General features: G+C 39.2%; 1 protein-coding gene and 1 long non-coding RNA gene across 4 annotated transcripts in view; one reads left to right on the top strand and one right to left on the bottom strand.

Annotated features, from left to right (window-relative positions):
- LOC116652486 overlaps positions 1 to 20,840 on the top strand; it is a 29,788-nt gene that overhangs the window by 7,101 nt on the left and 1,847 nt on the right. The window contains exon 2 of the long non-coding RNA XR_004305568.1: positions 19,271 to 19,319. This is a non-coding gene — a long non-coding RNA (uncharacterized LOC116652486). The remainder of the gene's footprint in view (positions 1 to 19,270; positions 19,320 to 20,840) is intronic.
- Positions 10,697 to 20,840, bottom strand: part of LOC107306499 — an 87,485-nt gene continuing 77,341 nt past the window's right edge. For 2 of the 3 annotated variants that reach the window (XR_001552160.2, XR_001552162.2), the window contains exons 6-7: positions 17,307 to 17,520; positions 11,192 to 11,287 (exon numbers count right to left, since the gene is read on the bottom strand). The gene's annotated coding sequence lies outside the window, so the exon portion shown is untranslated. Of the gene's footprint in view, positions 11,288 to 17,306; positions 17,521 to 20,840 lie in introns of all 3 variants that reach the window. The other variant, XR_001552161.2, reaches the window with a different exon arrangement.

Genomic DNA, 20,840 nt, shown 5'->3' with positions numbered 1-20,840 from the left:
ATTAGGAACTATAGCATATGTAAATTACAACCTTTCATTTTTGAAAAGGGCAAGGGACAAAAAGAAGGAATATTTATTAAATGTTTACACTGCAATTAGTGGCACAGACTGTTGGAGTTCTCCTCTATTGAGGATGGTGCTGTTCTAAGTTCTGCTCCTCCTGAAGGCCTGCGGGACTTGGGACTGTCTACTTTAAAGTAAGAAACATCAGAAGTCAACAGGAAATAAACAGGAGCAGTTACCGTGCTCCTCGTCACTGTGGAACACTGCAAAGTCATCTGATGCAGAACTGGTTAAGAAAATTTAAAAACAAAGGAAAAGCCCCTCATGATCTGTTCAATGAAGAAGTTTTAGGAAATGCACCATAAACAGGCTAGGAAGAAATCTGTGGAATGTTCCTGTGTCTGCATCATCTGAGCAGGGCATACTGTGGGCAGCACTCCCTGAGACACTTTGTTTGGGCCTGGCAAGCTGCCTGCTGCCCATCACAATAAAAACTGTCAATTTTCCACTCTTCTGAACAGTGCAATCCTTTTAAATAGGAATCTCTCTGGAAATACACATACATATATAAAATAATTTCTTTATTCTGATCACAATGAGACACGATAATAGTGGGCTCCTCATAGGCATGCTTGATCGCAAACTTCCTGTGGTCCTTCAGCCCTGATGCATACCACCCACTCTTCGGGCATACCCAAAGTCTGTAGATTTGCTTTATAGAATGGCAGTGCTTAAAGTGATGGGCATAGTTGTAATGTGGTTCAGATGTGAGGGTTTTATAGTTGAGAATGTTGTGTGATGAGCAAAGCCCAAATGCCAGAAATTAAAGGTGTACAAGAATACTTCCCACAGGACCATGAGAAGGAACTGCGTGCTATCAATTCACTGATATTTGAGTTGTGATACCACTGATGATGGCCAGAAGTCGCTCACCACCACAGCAATAAATAAATACACTAACAAAATGTAGTCCCCTTGCCCAAGGTGAAAGAATATGTCTCCTCCTTACCTGGCCAGTAGCAGTGCCTTCCTCATTCTGTGTCATAAAATAATTCTTTCAAATCATCACTGATAATGTTTGGTTGATTTTTGTTTTTTATTTTCATTTATCCAGCTTGAATCCCAAGTCTGTCCTAATTCATTTTTTTCCAATCAGTCTGTTGAAGTGGGAAGAAAACAACTTGAATTCGTTTCTTGCAGTCTTCAGTTTGTAAGCTCTCTGCTGAGGGGACAGTGTTACTACTGAAGGCTTTTCTTTGGAGATTACAGCACCATTTAAATCTCATGAATGTTACGTATGAAATACATTCATTTACAGGAATTAATGGTGAGTATTTTAATATGCATATATCCAAAATAAAAGAGAAAATTCAATGACAATCTATTGAATCATATTGAGAAGTATCCATTTAAGCTACCTATTAATACTAACCCTAAAACAGAAGGTGATGTCTCTCAGTGCACTAGCAGTACTGACAGACAAAATACGTGTTAAAAAGATGAAAACAAAAACACCTTAGGCATTAATTTAAAGTGCCCCTTTGGTCACCTAACATTTCAGCTAACCATAGATCCATCTCCTTCAGGACTTGATGGAAAATCTTCAACACTTCCCCAAATTAAAATCCCTCTGGTGTGACTGATGTCTCAGTGTTCCAGCTGCACACAACCCCTCTGTTTATTACAGAGAAGGGATTTCACCTCTGGCTTTTAAATTTTCCACATATCTGAAGATGTAATCATTCCAGTGTCTGCTACCTTAGTGGAGAATGAATGTGGGAGTTACATGTCCATACAAAAGGGATTTCCAACAGGGTTCCATCAAGTAATTCTAGTTCTAAAAAAACCCGTGGTATGATAGGACAGAAATGTTTGTGTCCAAGAAGGTTATCATTGTTCTTCTTCAAGGGCCTTTTTGCTTTCTAAACCTTCTGAATTTTCACTGATGATTAGTTCAGCAACCTGGAACGTTTTTAATCTTAATGGATTTTTTTTTTTTAATCTTAAATGAATATATATATATTTTTCCAGTGTCTCAGACAACTGCAAAAAGTGCCTTGCATACAACTGATGATGATTTAAAAAAAAAAAAAAAAAAAAGCATAAATTTTTATACAAAAACAGAGTTGTTTGAGATGTGAGTGAATTTCGAGGTGCCTTCAGTGTTGGAGGAGTATTTGGCTTTCACAAACAGATACAAGTCTTCATCTTCTCTTACATGTGCCTGAACATTTGAGTATTCACATAGGCACTGAACATACTCATTGGAAAAATGTCTGATGGAGATTAATACATTATGAAGAAACAGAAAACAAAGTGACTTTCAAGCTTAGCTGGGGTCCACTGAATATGTTAAGGAAGCAATGGTTTTCCTCTGGTTTTAGGAATGAAAGACATCCTTCCAACAGATAACAACCTCTCTCAAGCTCAAAAACCTGCCCTTAGGTAGAATCTTCTCCATTATTTTCTTTTTTAGTTTTCCTGAAAATTTAGTGAAGCTGTAATTTCAAGTGCATGAATGGCACATTTTACAAAAAATATGTGATTTGAGCACCATAATGCAGCAACTACTCAAGAAGACAGAAAGCTCCAATTAGATTGAAATTGGAGGGGTAACACATGCAGTGCCCATCACCACCACCAATATCACTGTAATAGTTGCAGTCTGGGTGATGGTTCAGTGGAGAAGCTGGAATAACACATCTGTCCAGAATCCATGGCGTTGGAGTTCAGTCTGTGCCTGGGCATCACTACTATGTGCTTTGTGGACAGGCACCTTTGCTTGTGAGCAGAGCTGTTTCACCACAGGCTTACAATGTCTGTCTGTCTGTCTGCAGCTCTATCTTTGTGACTCTTAATTTCTCACAGATGTTGTGCAATTTAGCCTCTTAATTTGCAAGGACTGCTCTGAAAGCAGAGCCTCAACATACTGTGTTGACCTGTGTTGGCAGAGGTGGTATGACAGTAGAAGTTGAACCTTTCCACCTATAAATATTCCATTAAACATTGTTTCTGTGCAACACAAGGCAGCAGAGGGCCAATCTGACAAAATGGTGTCTCATAGGGAAGTGTGCATGGAGCAAAGGCATGTCACTGGATTTCCATACACATACACAGGAGGCATTACTTTTGGAGCAACCTATGTATGCTATTACACAGATTTTTGCCTGTTTACTAAAAATGCTCGAATTAGACTGTTTGGCTTTTCCTTTTCTGTTGTGTACTCATTCAGAAAGATCCCTGTTTTGGATAGTAACATTTCTGTGGAGCAGGACCACAGAACAGGGGACAGGTAAATACAGCAAACTTCAAGCAGCTCTTGACAGCTTTAACCTTGTTGACAGTCTTCCATGAGGCCAGAGTGAGCAGGACTATCATGAGTACTGGTAATTTATTGCACCATTGTTGCTGCTTTTATCTCTAGTTACTGTGTGTGAGAGTGCATGGAAGACACTGTTCCCATCCAATGTGCTTACAGGCTGCAGTGGGCTCACTCAGATTTAGAATGTTTGACCTAAGGTAGATCCATTTGGAACACCAAATTCACTTACCCCTCCACAGAAATAAAAAACCTTAGAGATGAACCAAGGATCTCCTGGAAAGGAGGATCAGGACTCAGCAGGAGCATTGAATGTGTAGTGGAGAGGGGAATAAAAGTACAGTGAAAAGCTATGAAATTGGCCAATGGAACTGTAAGGTGTCATGGGTGTTGTTCTTGCTGCTTTCTGCCCCTTTTCAACCAGTGGCACTTACAGCTTTAATTAACCAGTGAATTTTGCAGAGGCAGGGAATGTTCCTGTCTTTGTGCATATCCCTACGGCCTCTAAGCACCACACACCATATGGAGAGGGCTTTCTGCATGTAGGACTGCATCCCTGCTTCTGCTTCTTCTCCCTCTTCCTCTTCCTCTTCCTCTTCCTCTTCCCTCTTCCTCTGTCTCTTCTCCCTTTTCTCCATCATCTTCATTTTTATTTTCTTAAATTTAGAATTCCCAGGCAGAACATTTAACTGATTTAGAAAGTTTAACCCTGAGACTGGGTTGCAGTTATAGGACACGCAGTATGTGCAGAAATCAGAGCTGCTGTCACATGGTATGTTCTCATACAGGCTCAATTAATAGCATAATTAATTTGGAAATATTTATAGCTGGGATAGTTTCTTTTGAGCTCTCCCCCATGTTTCTGGATCTGTCCAGGGTCTGACCAGATGAAACTTTGAGTTGTGTTTTATCATTTGAGATCTGGGCTAAGATCAACAGAAACAGGTTGATGCATAGTAGTTTTGATTTATTTGAAAGCAGGTCTGGAATTAGTTTGAGCCTTTCACTACTTTGGAAGGGAAAATAAACATTAAATAGAAACATCAATCACATTTGCATTTGAACCATTGAGTGTGTTTACCTGAATTATAATCTTGCAGCAGACACCTCTGTTTTGCTTTGGTTGTGAAGGTATTTTACAAGGTATTTTACAAGAAGCAGTCATTAAAAAAACCACACACAATTATGGCAATCTCTGTAATGCTCATTGAGTAATATAAGGTGCAGGGCTTTTCACCTTAATTTTGATATGCTGTGGTGTAAAATTAAAAAATAATCAAGCGTTTTAAGGATTCCCTAGATTTTCCTCTCCCCTCCCCACACACCACACAGTACAGCAACAGAGTTGTGTACCCAGCACACAGGGCAGTGTGAAACAGAGTTGATTTCCCTGGCAGTGGGAATATGTATAGGTTGGTTAGATACCAAGCAACAAACCGATGGTGCTGTTAATTGGAGTTAAAGCAGTCTGTGGAGCTTACAAGCTTTTATTGTAACTGCTTGTATAAACATGTTTCAGTTCATTGTAACTCTTCAAATTATGTTTGTGGGTGGCTCCGAAGTACGGCTGCTGCCTCCAAGCCTGAAATGACTCTGAGCAGCTTTTTCACTTACATTCTGTAATTCCCATGCTATGAGAAAAGGGAGGAAACTGGCCTTTTGTATGGGAGGTAAATGGGCCTGAGGGAGAAGTCCTTCTAGCAACACTGGGGTCTGGAAATGTCAACAAATTGAAATTTGCAGTTAACCAACTAATTACCCAATTTAATGGGCAACTCACACATATTTTTCTCTCCTGTTATAAAGTATTTTACATTAACAGTCACGTATATGTATAATTTTTAGTGTGCATTAGAAATGAAGATTCTCTGCCATCAGGCCCTGATGTCACCATGGAAATCGTGATCTCCAGCTGAGTTAAAGTCAATCAAACACTGAATTACTTGAGGAGACTGCTGTTTATGACACAACGCCTCCATCAGATGTGCAGATGAATCACTAAGGAGAGAGTTTGCTCCATGACTGGTATGCAACTCCCAACCCTGGAAGTACAAAAGTTTGATCATGTTGCAAGACACAGTGCTTCATGGATAGATTTTACATTTGCAGTCCCTCAGATGCCACTTGCCATTGGTTTCTCTGAGCTTCTCCTTACAGCCAGCAGTGAGATTTTTGCTCTTAAGGAAGCAAGGACAACACACTGCTGTTTCCAAAATGAGGTGTCTCTGTGCCACTGTGCACAGGCCACCCAAGGGAGACATCCCTCCTCACACACATAAAGCTCACATTTGCTATATGGCGGGAGCGGATTTTTCTGCTCCATTCCAAGTAAAAGGATGATCTTTCTACTTTTTCCCCAAAAGACTGCATTGTGTGCAACTACAATAACACATCTGCTCATAAAATGGGCATGCAAGACTCTGCTGTGATGAATCAAGTCTGTGGGCATTTGTTCACAGCGACTAGTAATATATTGCTCGCTATCATCTGACAGATTGCTAATAAGACACAGCTGCTTTATGTGTTCATGGTTCCTTCAGCCATTCTCCACAATGGAATGGGAGATGCAGCATGTAGAGGCAAAAGTGTTCCCCATTTGTTTGCTTCCAGTAAGTGGAATAAATAAAAAATAAAAAATAAAATACCTCAGATGGCTATTTCAGATATAAACCCTACAACTAACAGTGAATATTCCCATAATGACTGATGACAGTTTTATACAGGGCTCTGTGTGTGAATGAACTGCTTTGTTCCTTAAAACCTTCAATGCTGCATATTTGCAAAAAAAACCCAACATGGGATAGGTCTTCTATGTGTGGACATATGCAGCATCATTCAGGCAATAATCTACAAAAATGGTCAAAGAAGTAATTCTGTCATTTTGTGAAGATCAGACTGGCAGGTAGTTTTGCTTCTTACACTTTAAAAATTAATATGGACAAACCAGACAGAATTTTGTTCCTCACCTCTGTTTGAGCTACCTCTTTTGAAGTCATCAAGGTAATTCTTTACTGGTGAGCACTGTCTGAATAACTTGATAAAGAGTAAATCCTTTGTTAAATTCTATGTAGAAAAAAAAACAAAATGATTGCAAAAGAGACTGCTCGTCCATGGATGAGATACTTCAAATAATCCTGTTCTTTAAAGATCAGTGATGTTCAAGATAATGGCTCAGCTATTTTTCTTTTCTATTGTATAAGTAGCACTTGTAAAAAGAATTGGATCACAGAATCACAGAATTGCAGGGGTTGGAAGGGACCTCAAGAGATCATCGAGTCCAACTCCTCTGCTAAAGTAGGTTCCCTACAGTACGTCACGCAGGGAGGCATCCAGATGGGTCTTGAATATTTTCATAGAAGGAAATTCAACAATCTCTATGGGCAACTTGTTCTAATGTTCCGTCACTTTTATCAGAAAGAAGTTCTTCTACATGTTTGTACAGTACTTCCTATATTCTATTATGTTCTTCCTACATCCAATGGTATCCTTGGTGCATAAAAGAAAGCATGGCCAGAAGGGTGAGGGAGGAGATGCTCCCCATGTACTCTGCACTGGTGAGGCTATATTTAGGATACTGAGTCCAGATTTGGGCTCCCCAGTTCAAAAAAGTCAGGGATCTCCTAGATGGAGTCCAGTGGAGGGATACAAAGATGATTAAGAGTATAGAGCATCTGCTATATGAGGAAAGGCTGAATAACCTGGGTCTATTCAGGTTGTGGAAAAGAAAACTGAGAAGAGATCTGATAAGTGTTTATAAATATCTAGAGGGAGGTGGGAGACAAATGGATGAGGCCAGGCTCTTCTCAGTGGTGCATAGTGGTAGGACAGTGTTTAACCAGTTTTCTTTGTTCCTGAATAAACACTGGCAGTGTAAAGCATGAAGGCATTTAACAGCAATATGTACCTTTTAACAGTTCTGGACATTAATACTTTATGCCTACCAAAATTAATGGGAGCACCTTTAGCTGTAGATGTGGGCTTTTCCCTGAGTATGGGAGTGCTAACCAATGACTATAAAGGAAAACTTGTATTGCATGCAGACTTTGAAGTTGTGTATCTTGTGCAACTTTGCAACACATGCATACTGCAAGATGCTGGAAACTCTAAGTGGGTTCTTCAGTTCTGTAACATGCCTTTGCTAGAATACAAATGATATTGCGCTGCTCTCTCTTCTTTTTCGCATTTGTTCTTTGCAAACACTGATGATCTTACAGAGCTGCCAAACATCTTCCAACTAGCTAACAATAAAATTGGCTTCTTCTAGCATTAACCATCTTAAAGTGGAATGTCTACTTCAAGGAATCTGTCAAGGTGTTTGTGTAGTATCCTGATGATAGGTAACCCCAACAATATGGGCTCTAAGTTCTGGAGGTGCAACTGCAAAACCAAGAAGTTAACAATTCTCACTAAAGTGATAACCATAGGAGCACATCTTAATGGTGAACTTGTGGTTCTCACCTCTAGCTGCATTCTCACCTCAGGACCATCACCCCAACAGATTGAGGATTCTACTGGCATTGCTGACAGTGGGAATTGGCACGCATTGGCTGTCAAAGTCAGACCCAGACATGAAGGTCTTGCAAATCTGCATGTTCAACCCCAAACTGCACAAAACACAGTTCCTAAGTGGTCTTCTTCAATTTTGTCTGTGAACAGTTTCTGAAGTTCCCCCCATTTTGCTTTCCAAAGGATGCTGTATGCAGCTAAGAGGCTTTTATCCACTTGAAGAAATTTATGTAGGCAAGAAAGCAGTCCATTCAGCTGGAATGAATAATGAAAAGGAAACCACTGCTTATGTGCAGAATACATCATTTGAATCAATGAAGAAAAGGCATACTGGATGGGAATTTGCCTGCTTATTTCTACTAAGGATATAAAAGCAGCCATATAACGACCATTACCCTTTTTTCTTCTTCCTTTGCATTTAAGTAAGCCCTCAGACTAGGGAACTTCCACGATCATCTGTAAAAGCTGTGTATGGAAGCTCAAGTATATGACTACATATGAGCCTTCACTCAGTTTCTATTGTGTGAGGTCATAGCACAACAGTGATTGATGCTTGTAGATGTCCTTTCACAGCATGAAGGAGTTAAATATCAGCTAATTTATGTTTTTGTTGGATAAATTAATCTGTGTTGAGCTCTTTGATCCCAACCTCTGAGGTGGTAGCTTTAAATTTGGTCAGGATGTCCCTGTTCTAAACTTGGGTGATACTGATTTTTTTTGTCCCGTGGCTTCCAAAGTGATTTGCAAAGTGCAAACTGACTGCAAAATGCTCTTAATTATGGTTGTGAAACACTTGATATCTACCTTACATGAAGGTAACCATAACTTTAAAAACTGTCTCTTCCTGCAGAACTCCAAATTGCCAAGTCAGAAAACCACAGGATAAAGAGGAAACAAAGAAACTTGTAAGACCACACTGTGATAGGTTTGTAGGTGCCCAGCACAGACCGATGGACATCATTTCTGATGGTGTGAGGTTTTTCTGTGAAACTCTATATTGTGAAGTGTTGCTACCAACTCCTAAGCTATGGATATTTCTTGGAAAAAAAAAAAAAAACCAAAAAAAAAAAACCAACCAACCAACCAAACAAACAAAATAAAACCAGCTGAAGTTTATATATATAAAGATGCAATCTTTTGCTTAACAATTTTCTTAACCACAAGTGGTTGATAAAAAAAATTAATGCTTGCCCTGTTCTTGTTTTATTTCCTAAATATTGACCTTGACTGGAGATGAGATACAAGGCCAAACTGACCTTGGATATGACTCACTAGAGGCTGTTCTCATGTTTTTTAAGGAAAAAAGCAATGCTAGTCACATCAAAGCCAGTTAGAACGCTTTCTTTAAATACAGCAGTAGTGAAGTAAAGAACAATGGAAGTGGCTGATTCACTGCCCAGGGGGAAAAAAGAAAAAGAAAAAAGGAAAAAAAGATATACTAACTACTCTAAAGAAAAAAGCATTCCATTTATTTGTTTCTTTCCAGTATTTATTAGGATGAAATCAGTCACAATGGCTGGTTGTTATGTTAAAAGGGCAAAACTATAGCTCCCATAGTTGAACAGCAGGCTTGAGAGGGAGGATTTATTTCAAGTTGTTTTTAAACCAAACTGGTGAACCTTGAGGTACCAGACAGCTTGTTGAATCAACTTACCCACATCCCTGGAGAACTAAGGAGACGCAAACTCCTGGCCAGTTCACCAGTTGTTGATACTCAATAAAAAGAAAAGAGCCAGTGTTTACTTCCCCCCCTCTAGCCCCCACCCCCCCACACCCCTTCACTGCTATTGAAGTAATTTAGTTAAGTGATACCCACTGACAGCAAAAGGAATTGACGTGAAACCATACTCCTTCTAGGGATACAGTCAATCCCATCTGTGGTTAGATAGTTGTGACTTTTTGTTCTTGCAAAAATATCTGGGCCAAGAATGGAATCTTGTGTTTAACATGAAGAGACTTAGAAGCTGAGACTAACTTTGTCCCTGAGTGGTTGTTGTTGGAAACCACCTGTTGAAATGCAGAGCTAGTACACCTCTTCTGAATAAAATCAATAAGCACAATAGTGACAGCTCCCAGATATGCAGTTCTACAGTTGCTGTCAAAGACAAAAAATATAAACATTTAACTGATGTGAGATGTGGTTAAATTGCAGTCCTATACAGTTTGAACAGGGCTTGGTCATAAATCTTCACTGGTAAAGCCCTGCAGCTTTGATACAAATCAGCAAATCTTAACATTTTAATATTTAGACTAGCAAGGTAAAAGATTTACCTTTTACATATTTAGGCAGAATTAAGTAATGCTTTTATGAACATTTAAATATGAAACATGCACAGGAACATGCCTGGGTGGAAATTGGCCTGTTTCTAAAGTTTACATACCTTTAGAATAAAACAACATCCGTAACTTATTTGCCTATTAGGGTGTACAGTATCAAAAGCAATCAAACAAGTAAATGAACAGGAATGCAATAGAAGAGCTGCATTTTCAATATGTAGTGCAATAGGTAATGGAATGACCCTAGTAACATTTACTCATAAATTCCACCAGAAGAAATAAGTAAGCAAATAAAGAGGCAGTACATGAAACTCAAGGGTTTTATGACACTTTTTCATCTTCCATTCAGTTTAGTTATCAGCTCAGCAGACTTGGTCCTGTTAGAAGAATCCAGTTGAGCACTCAGACCCACATGGGTTAACAGATGGTTAATGAGTCTTCTGACTGGGGGGACGTTCTTTACCAAGAGAGTGGTGAGGTGCTGGAACAGGCTGCCTGGAGAGGTTGTGGCTGCACTGTCCCTGGAGGTGTTCAAGGCTGGGTAGGATGGGGCCCTGAGCAGCCTGGTCTAGTCTTAGATATGGAGGCTGGTGACCCTGCATGTGCCGGAGGGGTTGCAGCCTGATGATCCTTGAGGTTCCTTCTAACCCAAGCCATACAATAATTCTGTGATTCAATGATTCTTTGATTACTCCCCAGGTCCTCTGCCTGTGTGGCTATGACTGCAGGACTCAGGACCTGCATCCCAGCAGGAAGCAGCGCACATCTTGTCATTCTGCACTCACTAGGAAGAGTGCACATTCTAAACGTGCCCCTCTGCATCTGCTCAAAACCTGGGGGCTATCGATGCTTTCTTAAGCAAAAAGTAGAACAACACTAGAAATAAGTGAAAAGTCTTATTTTAACTTATTTTACTGTCTGGTTGTGCTTCCTCTCATGGAATTTTTTTTTGCTACATGCTGTCAACCTGCAGGTTTCCCTGCACCCAAAGCAGTGTGAGATTCACATTTCACAATTACTTCAATTACAATTACTGCCTTTGAAATATTCCTTGGGGCAGATAAAGGAAAATGTTTACTTTTTTTCTTACTATATTTTGTTTCCAAAACACTAAGGACTGTAGATGTATTTATCAGAAATCCATCTTACATGCTCTTATGGAGTATGGCTAAAATGCTTCATCTGAAAAACAAAACAGAAAAAAACAAGAAAGAATTAGACAAGCTCTTCATTACAAGACAAATACTCTGAAATAAATTGCTTGTTTCCATAGAGGCCAAACAAAATGATCCACAGTTGAGCTATTTGTTTTCTCTCAGTTTAACTTCACCCTCTAAAAAAAGCAAGAATCAAATAAAAATTGTTTCTAAGGTGTGGAAAATGTTTTCTGGTGGTGGCCAGGTGCCATCCATCAACATCTCCAGTTAATTTTTTAGTTCATAAATTAATTCAGATATACTTAAGCAATGGGAAATGTCTCCATGAAGTCATACAGTAGCTCCTGTAGAACTGATAGCCTTTCACTGCAGCGCCAGAATGTCCTGCAATTTCCCATTAGCTCAGGAGGGTGTAAAGTCTTCACTGCTTCAACCAGAGCTGCAAACTTCATGCAGCAGCACTGTTTGACACCTTTTTCTTATTTCCCCCCCTTTTTTAGAAGGGAAAGCACCTAAATATTGGATGGGTCAATCTGATCTAGTACCTGATCTAGTGGCTGGCAATGCTGCCTGCAGGAGGGGTCTTGGAATTTTGAGATCCTTGAGGTCCCTTCCAACCCAAGCCATTTTGTGATTCTGTTGTCTAATGTGTGGTACCTTTCACTTATTTTTGTTAAATTTCATACTATTCTTGTTTGTCCACACTTTCACATTTAACATTAGCTATTGAAAATGAGTGTTTAGTTTCCAGCAGTTGTTAAAATTCCATTATGAATTGTATTTAAATTTATGATTTACTTAAAGAGTAATTATGTTCATGTGAGTTTACAGTAATGATGATGATGACAAGATCAGGCAGCAGATGCATGAGCACAAATGTCTGCCACCTGATTTTAAACATCAGATGATCTAAATGAAAGCTTACATAAATTTATGGAATTAATTTGTTAACTCAATATAAATAATTTTTTAAACTTTATTATCTGTGTGAAGATAAAGTAAACTACAGTTGAATCTTCTTGACATCGCTGATATCATAGGAGCACTGGCTTCATCACTTCAGTGGCAACTAACACAAAATGCATTAAGTAAGAAGGATATAAAAATGCCTGCTATCAAACCTTGTATGTGCTTTCCATGTTTTCAGCATCTTCATCACCCTATGTCCTCTGCCATGGGTTTTGCTCAAGATCCTGGCTGCCACAGTATGGAACATAACTAATGTTCCCACCTATGCTGTGATGTATTTTTCCAGCTGGAGGGAGCTGCCCTAGATATTACAGAACCACATAATTGTTTGGTTTGGGAGGGACTCCTGGAGATCATCAAGTTCAACCCCCTGCTAAAGCAGGTTTCCTACAGCAGGTCACACAGGTAGGCATCCAGGTGGGTCTTGAATATCTCCACAGAAAGACACTCCACAAGATATTTGAGCAGCCTGTACCAATGCTCCATCATTCTGACTGTGAAGTTCTTCCTTTTATTTGTATGGAACTTTCCATGTTACAATTTCTGTCCATTGCCGCTTGTTCTACTGAAAGTAGTCAACCCCCATTGACTTGGATCCTGCATTTTACATGTTTATAAACAGTGATGAGATCCCCACTATACCTTCTCTTTTACAGGCTGAACAGTTCTAGGCCTCTTTGCCTTTTCTTATGAAGGAGGTGCTCCAGACCCTTTGCCATCTTTGTTGCCCCCTGCTGTACTGTTACCAGTAGTTCCATGTCTTTCTTGAACTGGTGAGCCCAGAGCTGGACACAGCACCCCAGAGGTGGCAGAGTAGATGGGGAGGATCACCTTTCTCATGGTCACACTCTTTTTAATGCACCCAGGCTATAGGCCTCTAACTGAGCATTATATTTTGATGTAATGTATTACGAAATAATTTTTAATTTATTAACATAAGAAAAAGTTGAGGATTGCTTCCACTAGCCTTAACTGTTTTACTAATATTAAATCATAAGATTCTGTTATTTTCTTGTCTTTGGCATTTCCTTCTGGATTTTTACTCTGATTTGCCTTGGCCTTCTGCCAAATGTATACCATGTGTTCAGAATCTGCCCTAAACCCCAATTTTCCTACAAAAATGGAGAGAGATATAATTGTATTTAAGAGAATTGTATAAAAATATAGCAGTAAATTACTTCTATGGGCACATAAAAAGCAAACAATAGCTTTAAATAGACACACCAGGTAAGATGCTTGAATCTACCATGCACTCATACTGCTTTTATGTAATTTAAAAAAAAGAGTGTGTGGGGTACTGAGGAATGAAGCATTTTACAGTAAAAGAGGTAAAATCCAGAGGACCGGGCCCAACCAGCATGAATTCATGAAAGGCAGGTTGTGCTTGACCAACCTCAACTCCTTCTATGACTGGGTGACCAGACTGGCAGATGAAGGAAAGGCTAACTGTAGTCTAGCTAGACTTCAGCAAAGCCTCTGACATGGTCTCTCACAGTATTCTCCTGGGGAAACTGGCTGCCCGTGGCCTGGACAGGTATACCCTTCTTTGGGTAAAGAACTGGCTAGATGGCCATGCCCAGTGGGTAGTGGTTGATGGAGTTAAGTCCAGCCAGTGACCCCATTACAAGTGGTGTCCCCCAGGGGTCAGCACTGAGGCCCATCCTGTTTAATATCTTCAATGATGTAGTTTTTTTTTAAAATTATTATTATTGTTTTTTTAATGTGTTCAAGAAATACATACATGTGGCACTGAGGGACAAGATTTAATGGACACGGTGGGGATGGGTTGATGGTTGGACTATATTATCTTAGTGGTCCTTTTCAATCTAAATTGATTCTATTATTTGGTGATTATATGATTCTAAATAAGTCCAATAATTAAACAGCATTGATCCTAATGTATTAATGTATTCTAAGAATGTTGTGGAAATGCTTGTTGTTAATCAAAGCATTTGTCATGAGAGTGAAAAATAGTAAAGAACCAGAAACAACGTTCAAGAAAAGATAAATATTACATTATGATCTGATTTAATACTCTTTAAAACAGATTTTCTTAAATGTTCAGGCTTGACACTGTTGAATCACAGCACCTTTGCTATAGGGAACTCCTGGAAGAACAGCAAAGTTTTATCTTTCCTGGAGTGCTCAGCATTCAGTGCTATTTACAGTCAGAAGGTGAACCTAAATAAAGCATTGAAAGAGCACAAATTTTTTACCATGAACAACTATCACATGCTCCCATAAACTTTATGTTTTATCTTTTGAAAAGCTCCTGCTACTTAATATGATCTAGCCTTTTACTTTTAATCTCATACTGCAGTAGCAGGACATCTACTGCTCTGACATGCTACGGCGTTGTCATGGATACACAAGTATGGTACATTACTCCCACCAGTAAACAAACACAGATCTCAAGGAGCACTCGGTGGGATTTACTAGCCCCATAGCATTGTTAGCTGCACAGAGCTTTAAATAGAGTTCGGAGTTGTTGTTGTAGAGTCATACCCAGGACTGTCTGGGAACATTCATGCATGATCTATTTTTTTTTGTTTTTTAATTGAAGGATGAGTCCTGGACTGTGGAATTGAATTCAGTTTGACTTTGCCTCTGATTTTGCCTTGTAGAATACATAGCAGATAATTCTTTCTTGTGGCAGGTAATGAGGAAGTCGCCTGTTAACTGATTAAGCAAATGATTTGTGTTTTTACATATATGAACACTAAAAAAAGTGTCTTTTTTTTTTCTTTTTTTTTCTTTTTTGGATGGGGGGGAGAGAGGAAAAGGGAAAGAGGGAGGGATGTGAATAAGTATTTTTAATGTAGCAGTACAGTGCTCAGAGGTATTAACCAAAGTTTTGCAGAACACAGAGTTGGACATGACAAGAGGGAATGGCCTCAAGTTGTGCTACTGGAGGTTCAGGTTGGATATTAGAAAGAATCTCCTCTCAGGAGCAGAGTTATTAGAACTGTCTGCACAGACAGGCAGTGGAGTCACCGTCCCTGGAGGCATTTAAGGGAAGAGCAGATGTAGCACTTAGGGGCATAGTTAGTGGGCATGGTGGTGATGGGCTGGTGGTTGGACTAGGTGAACTTAGAGGTCTTTTCCAACCTTAGTGATTCTATGATTTTATGATTCCATCTCATGGTGTGTATGTATGTCAACAGCATGGTTGACTTGCTTCCAAGAAATCAGTGTCTTATGCTGATGCATTGATGTACATCAAATGCCTAAGGCTTCTGCTTCAAGACAGAAAAACATGATAGTGAAGGTTGCAGTATTTAGCATTAAGCTCCACAACGGTAAGTCTTACTCTTAGCCAGGGACTCCAGTTTATCAGAGAAATTAAAATAGAAGAGTCAAATTGAGTTCAATAAAAGTAACTGTTTTAAGAGCCCTAAACCAAAATGTACTGAAAAAAAAAGTCACTGTTCTTTATGCAGGATTGATAAGAATACCAACACCTTCCATTTCTTGCACAGTGCAATGATGTTTCCAGGGGTGTACTAACCATGCATGTGGGTGACATGTTCTGTTGTGTTTAATTGTTGGGGTATCTTTGCTGATTAGCCAATGTAAGCCTATTTTAAGGCTAGACTGAGCAAATAATTCACAGTGAATAATTTACTTGATAAACATATTGTATATATATATATATTTTCCTTCACAGTCATATCTGTGAGCAAGGCAGTTTCATTTATTTTTTCTTTTCCCTACTCTGTATTTACTTTGCCAGTGTTCAGAACTGCATTGCAATCATTGGTTGCCTTTGTCTGGAGAAGTCAGAAGTTGCCAAACCTACTCTTCTACTTTTGGAGCTCTAACACTCTGCCTGACGGAGCATGGCTGTGGGAACAGGCCCAGCCACTGCAGGCTGTACAAATATCTTCCTTGTTGCCTATTTGTGTATTGAAACTGCTGAAATCTTGTTATAGGAAAAAAATATTGATGGTAGACATGGTGTGCTTGAGAGAAATCAGTGGCAAATATTGATTTACTTTCCAAATTAAAGCTGAAATCATGATGATTTTTTTGAAGAGGAATAAAGGTGGAGAGAAAATAAATAGAACTGTGATTCCTAAATATTCAACAATGCACAAAGATACCTCTCAGGAATTAATGATTTTATTTTTAAGATTAAGAACTTAATGGGCCTAAATACACTCAAGATTCCCATTCTCTGTGAGGTGATGTCACTCTGGTTATTCTATAATGGTTATCAGGCACCAGTGCTGACTGACACACTGCTCTGCACACCCTGAGCTCAGCACTTAGAGAGTTAATTTAAATTTGATAACAAATGGCTCTGCTTCTGAAATGAATGTAGCCTAGCAACTTCAACCGAGAGCCTTTTATCGGGCCTCAATTATGTATGCAGCCTCTTTGAGAAATAGTTTCATACATCTGACCCAAGGCTGGTGAAATAAAACCATACCAAGGAGATGTGGAGTTCCTGTACATCCCCTGCGCCTTGGGTGAGGACACATAGGATCACTCATTTCATCATACCAGTTTTCTTGTCCCAACACATATCTGTCATGAACAGTCTTTGTCCCAGAACTCAACCTGAGTGCTGGTGTTTTTTGGGGGGTTTCCAGCCACTCTGTGTCTGCCCTATCACCACAGCGGTGTGAAACCAGGGAGACAGGCAACTGGTTAAGCACCCTCACCATCCCTCTCTCTTCTTCTTTTTTTTTTCTTCCCCTCCAATTTTTATCCAAAATGGCTGCTTTGTGTGTGTGCACACACCAGTAGCAAATGTCCTTCTGTTATTTTGCAGCCAATTTGGTGTGTCAGGCATTCATATGCTAATGATGGTACAGTGCTTTACTTTTTCACAGATAAATTGTAAAGATTGCTACAGAGAGTGGAACACAAGGATAAACAGCTTTTATTTCAGAAGTGATAAATTACTTTCCATTCAAACAACACACAACCCATGCTATTGCCTATTATTTTTTCTATTCATGGTGAGTTTGCCTTCTGTTTTGCTTTCTAAGAATGGTCAGAAAATATTTAACAGATATCACCAGAGGTGATACAAACAATTTAAGCTCCTTAATTTCTGCTACTCTTACCTGATGTGAAGTTAATTTTTTAAATCTGGTTTTCACAAGGCAATAAAAGTTTAATACTTTGATACAGACACTGTTCTCCTGTTGAGAGTGTTCATATTTATCCTGGCTTGAAATGAGTGAGATATGACAATGGGACATTTCTTTGCATGTATCCCTGAAGATGCCCCTGTGTGGGTACCCAGCATCACACTGCTTGAGGGTGCCAGTGGGTTTCCTAAAGAAGAAGCAGAGTAAAATGAGAGCCAGCATCTTCTGCTCCAAGACCAACATTTATTCAAAACAACAGTGAAAGTTAGAGATGAGTGTTGGGAGACTGAGTTTTCTGTGTAAGGGTTAACGAATGCATAGAATGTAGTTCTGAGTAGGATGAGTGCTCTGGATTAGTTGAGTTACAGCCTGTAGATTAGGGAGCTAGTGGGTGGGGGTTTGGTTAGGTGTGTGTATAGGTTGTTCTCACGCATATTGGGTGCATGGTGGGTGTACACATCTGTGCAGGAATTGGAATGATATATAAGGAGTGTGATGCAGCAATAAATTGAGAGAAGACCTCATGGTGTCCATGACTGTCTCTCTCTCCTCCGGACTGCTGAGGTTATGGGATGATTGGGTTATTTGATGGCTATGTCAGATGAGTATTTGTGTTTTGTAACCAAAGTGCAATAGGACTGTTGTCACAGCCCGTATTCCACAAGTGTAAAAGCCAAAGGTAAGTATAAAAAGCTTCAATAATGAGTATGTCATGGATGAAATAAACTTAAGACAGGGTGTTCACCAACATACAATTAGCATTCATTTCTGCTCAGAGAGATTATGCAGTATAAAATAGTCAAGGATCACATGTGCCTCCAACTCAGACCCACAAGCGTGTCCACCTGGACTTTTCCTTGCATTTCTGCATGCAGCCCTTTACAGGAGCTTGGGGGGGGGGCGGGGGTACTACAAAGCTCAGTATAGAAGGAGGAATTGCTGGCTGCCACTCTTCCACTCTGTAATGCCATAAGTGTCATTCTCCCTGCACAGAGTGCAGAGATGCACTAAGATGCACTCTCTGTTCTCAGATATAATGTTGCCAATGCTGTGTGTGTTTGGGATGCTGCTGGTTCTGCTGGTCTTCCCCCATTATGCTCAGGAGAATTGTTTCTTGCAGTTTCCTTTTGCAAAGTGACTGTGCCAGCACGCTGGGACATCAAACTTGGCAAAACAAACAGATGAACATAATGAAGTTAACCATGATCTCCCTTGTGAACTTCTACAGGCATCTGAAATTACTGTGGCTGCAGGGAAAAGTGAATGTGAGGGAAAGAGGTGGAAAGCAAAGAGAAAATGACACAGGCAGCTCTGATGCTCGAGCACATGGCAGTCACACAGGACTGTTGGCCTGTAGAGCATAGTGGAAAGCAAAGAGAAAATGACACAGGCAGCTCTGATGCTCAAGCACATGGCAGTCACACAGGACTGCTGGCTCATGGCCTGTAGAGCATAGATCTGTTCCTCTCCAAGTCTGGTGCTGCAAATTCACCTGCACTGCCTGACTCTGGCTGTGCAAGTAATTCAGTGGAAAGGAAGTATCATCAGCAAACAGCTCTGGGTCTGATGACTTTGGCAACATCTTTAGCCTAATATAGGATTCAGAATCAGAATCCTAATGCCTTGAAAGATGCATGAAAACCATTTTCACCATGAGAGTATAACAGAGTATATTCTTAGATAATAAAAATGCCTATATTGTTTCCAAATGGAAAGCAGAAATAATTTTTAATTTCTCTGAGTTACCTATTAATATGTTTATCATAACTATTTACAAATTGGAGCCCAGTGTGAATAGGATGTGTTGTTGTTTCTATAGCTCTTCCTCCAATATTTAAAAATATTTCTCTCTCTGAAGACACTTTGGATCTCTTTTTACTGCCTAAGATTTTTCAGTTATCCCCATTAAAATTCTCTTTTGTATTTATGGTTTTCAGGAAACAAATGGATTTCTTTCAACCAATAATTAGAGCCTCATTGTTAAAGGTAAGCTATGAGAAATGTATATACAGCATATCCAGATAGCATATTCATATGGAAAATATAAGATTTCCTTTTTTTGTTGTTGAAATAGCATATTTTTGAGCATACATAATCTGATTCACTAGTTACTCTTAGAAGATACTTTGTTTCTATGAGTTTGGTTCTTTTTTCTTTCTCAATATGAAAAACAGACTTGCCTTTTATGATTTTCAAATATATATTTTGCTCAGCAGTAGCATACTCCAGGAGGACACTGTTAAAGAACATCCTCAAATAAACAGATTCAAGGCGTATCATACAATATTAGATGGATCTTCCACATCACTCTTCAATGAAGTCCTTTTCTATTTATGTTTACTCAATCTTATATAACATTTTTGCGCAAGCTGCCTACACAAGTGCTATTTATAATATGAAAAACACTTGGCAAGCACATTTATACTGTAACACTGTCAAGGAATTCTTCCAGCCAAAAATGGTGGTGGTGGTCCTAAATTAGATGTTACCAACTGCAGATATCATCCTGAGACCAATATTGCAATGTGAGATTAATCTGCAGAATTAATTCGGCTGACATGAAAAAGGCCTCAATTAAGCAACAAAGTCAGAATTCCATTAAAGTTACTGTAGAACTTGACACCTCTTGCGATAGTATTCTGACAATCTCAATATCAGAAATAGATTCAACGTGACATCAGCATGCCAACCTATAAAAATCAGTTTTGAGGGGAAAAAAACAGAGCTTTTTTCCCAACTCTTCTTTTCTTTATAACTTTATTATATTTGTGATATCACTCTCTCATTTGTTTGCCCATGGAGTCTTTAGCAAACTGCAGTGTGAATTAAATTGCAAGAGCCCAAGTGTCCAAATAAAGACACAGGAGAGTGGCTTAAATCTAGTCTAATTCAATCTAAACAAGTTTGCATGGTCTCTTAGTGGCATAAAGTCTGAGTGCTCACCCACAGAACCCATCTGTAACAAGATGTAAAACTGAGTAGTGAAAATGGTTAGTATGATGTAAACCATGAGTGTGACACAGTATCTACAGACGTTAAAATGTTTATGAAGTGGAGGTCATATCTTATCCTCCTATAATTTTCTGATATAAACAACTTCCAGATACAGAGTACTGCAGCGGAAGGGGAAGGAAGGAAAGAAGGGAAAATAATGTAATTTTGCTCTATTTGTCTTGATATACTCTTATTTTTTCACCTATGTACAGCAGTATGTTTTTTTCATTATAGAGTGCACTATTCAGTTGCAAGCTCTGTACTGAAAAAATCATTTCTTATTTACATTTAATTGTATTTCTTAGTTCCTTTACAATGACACTTCATGGCAATTTGAGGTGGAAAAATTAAATGAGTATGATGACTACGGAAGTATTTCAGAAATCTAAAACTTAATTAACTTTATCAAATTTTCATCAGAAATTTCAGCTCCCTGCCTACACTGTCAAAATCCCTGACAGGTATTTTCTGAAGAACAAGGTGAAGTTTGAGAACAGCAGGTCTGAGACATAG

This window comes from Coturnix japonica, chromosome Z (assembly GCF_001577835.2).
Source record: "Coturnix japonica isolate 7356 chromosome Z, Coturnix japonica 2.1, whole genome shotgun sequence".
Lineage (NCBI taxonomy): Eukaryota > Metazoa > Chordata > Aves > Galliformes > Phasianidae > Coturnix > Coturnix japonica.
This window is presented reverse-complemented; position numbering and strand designations above follow the sequence as displayed.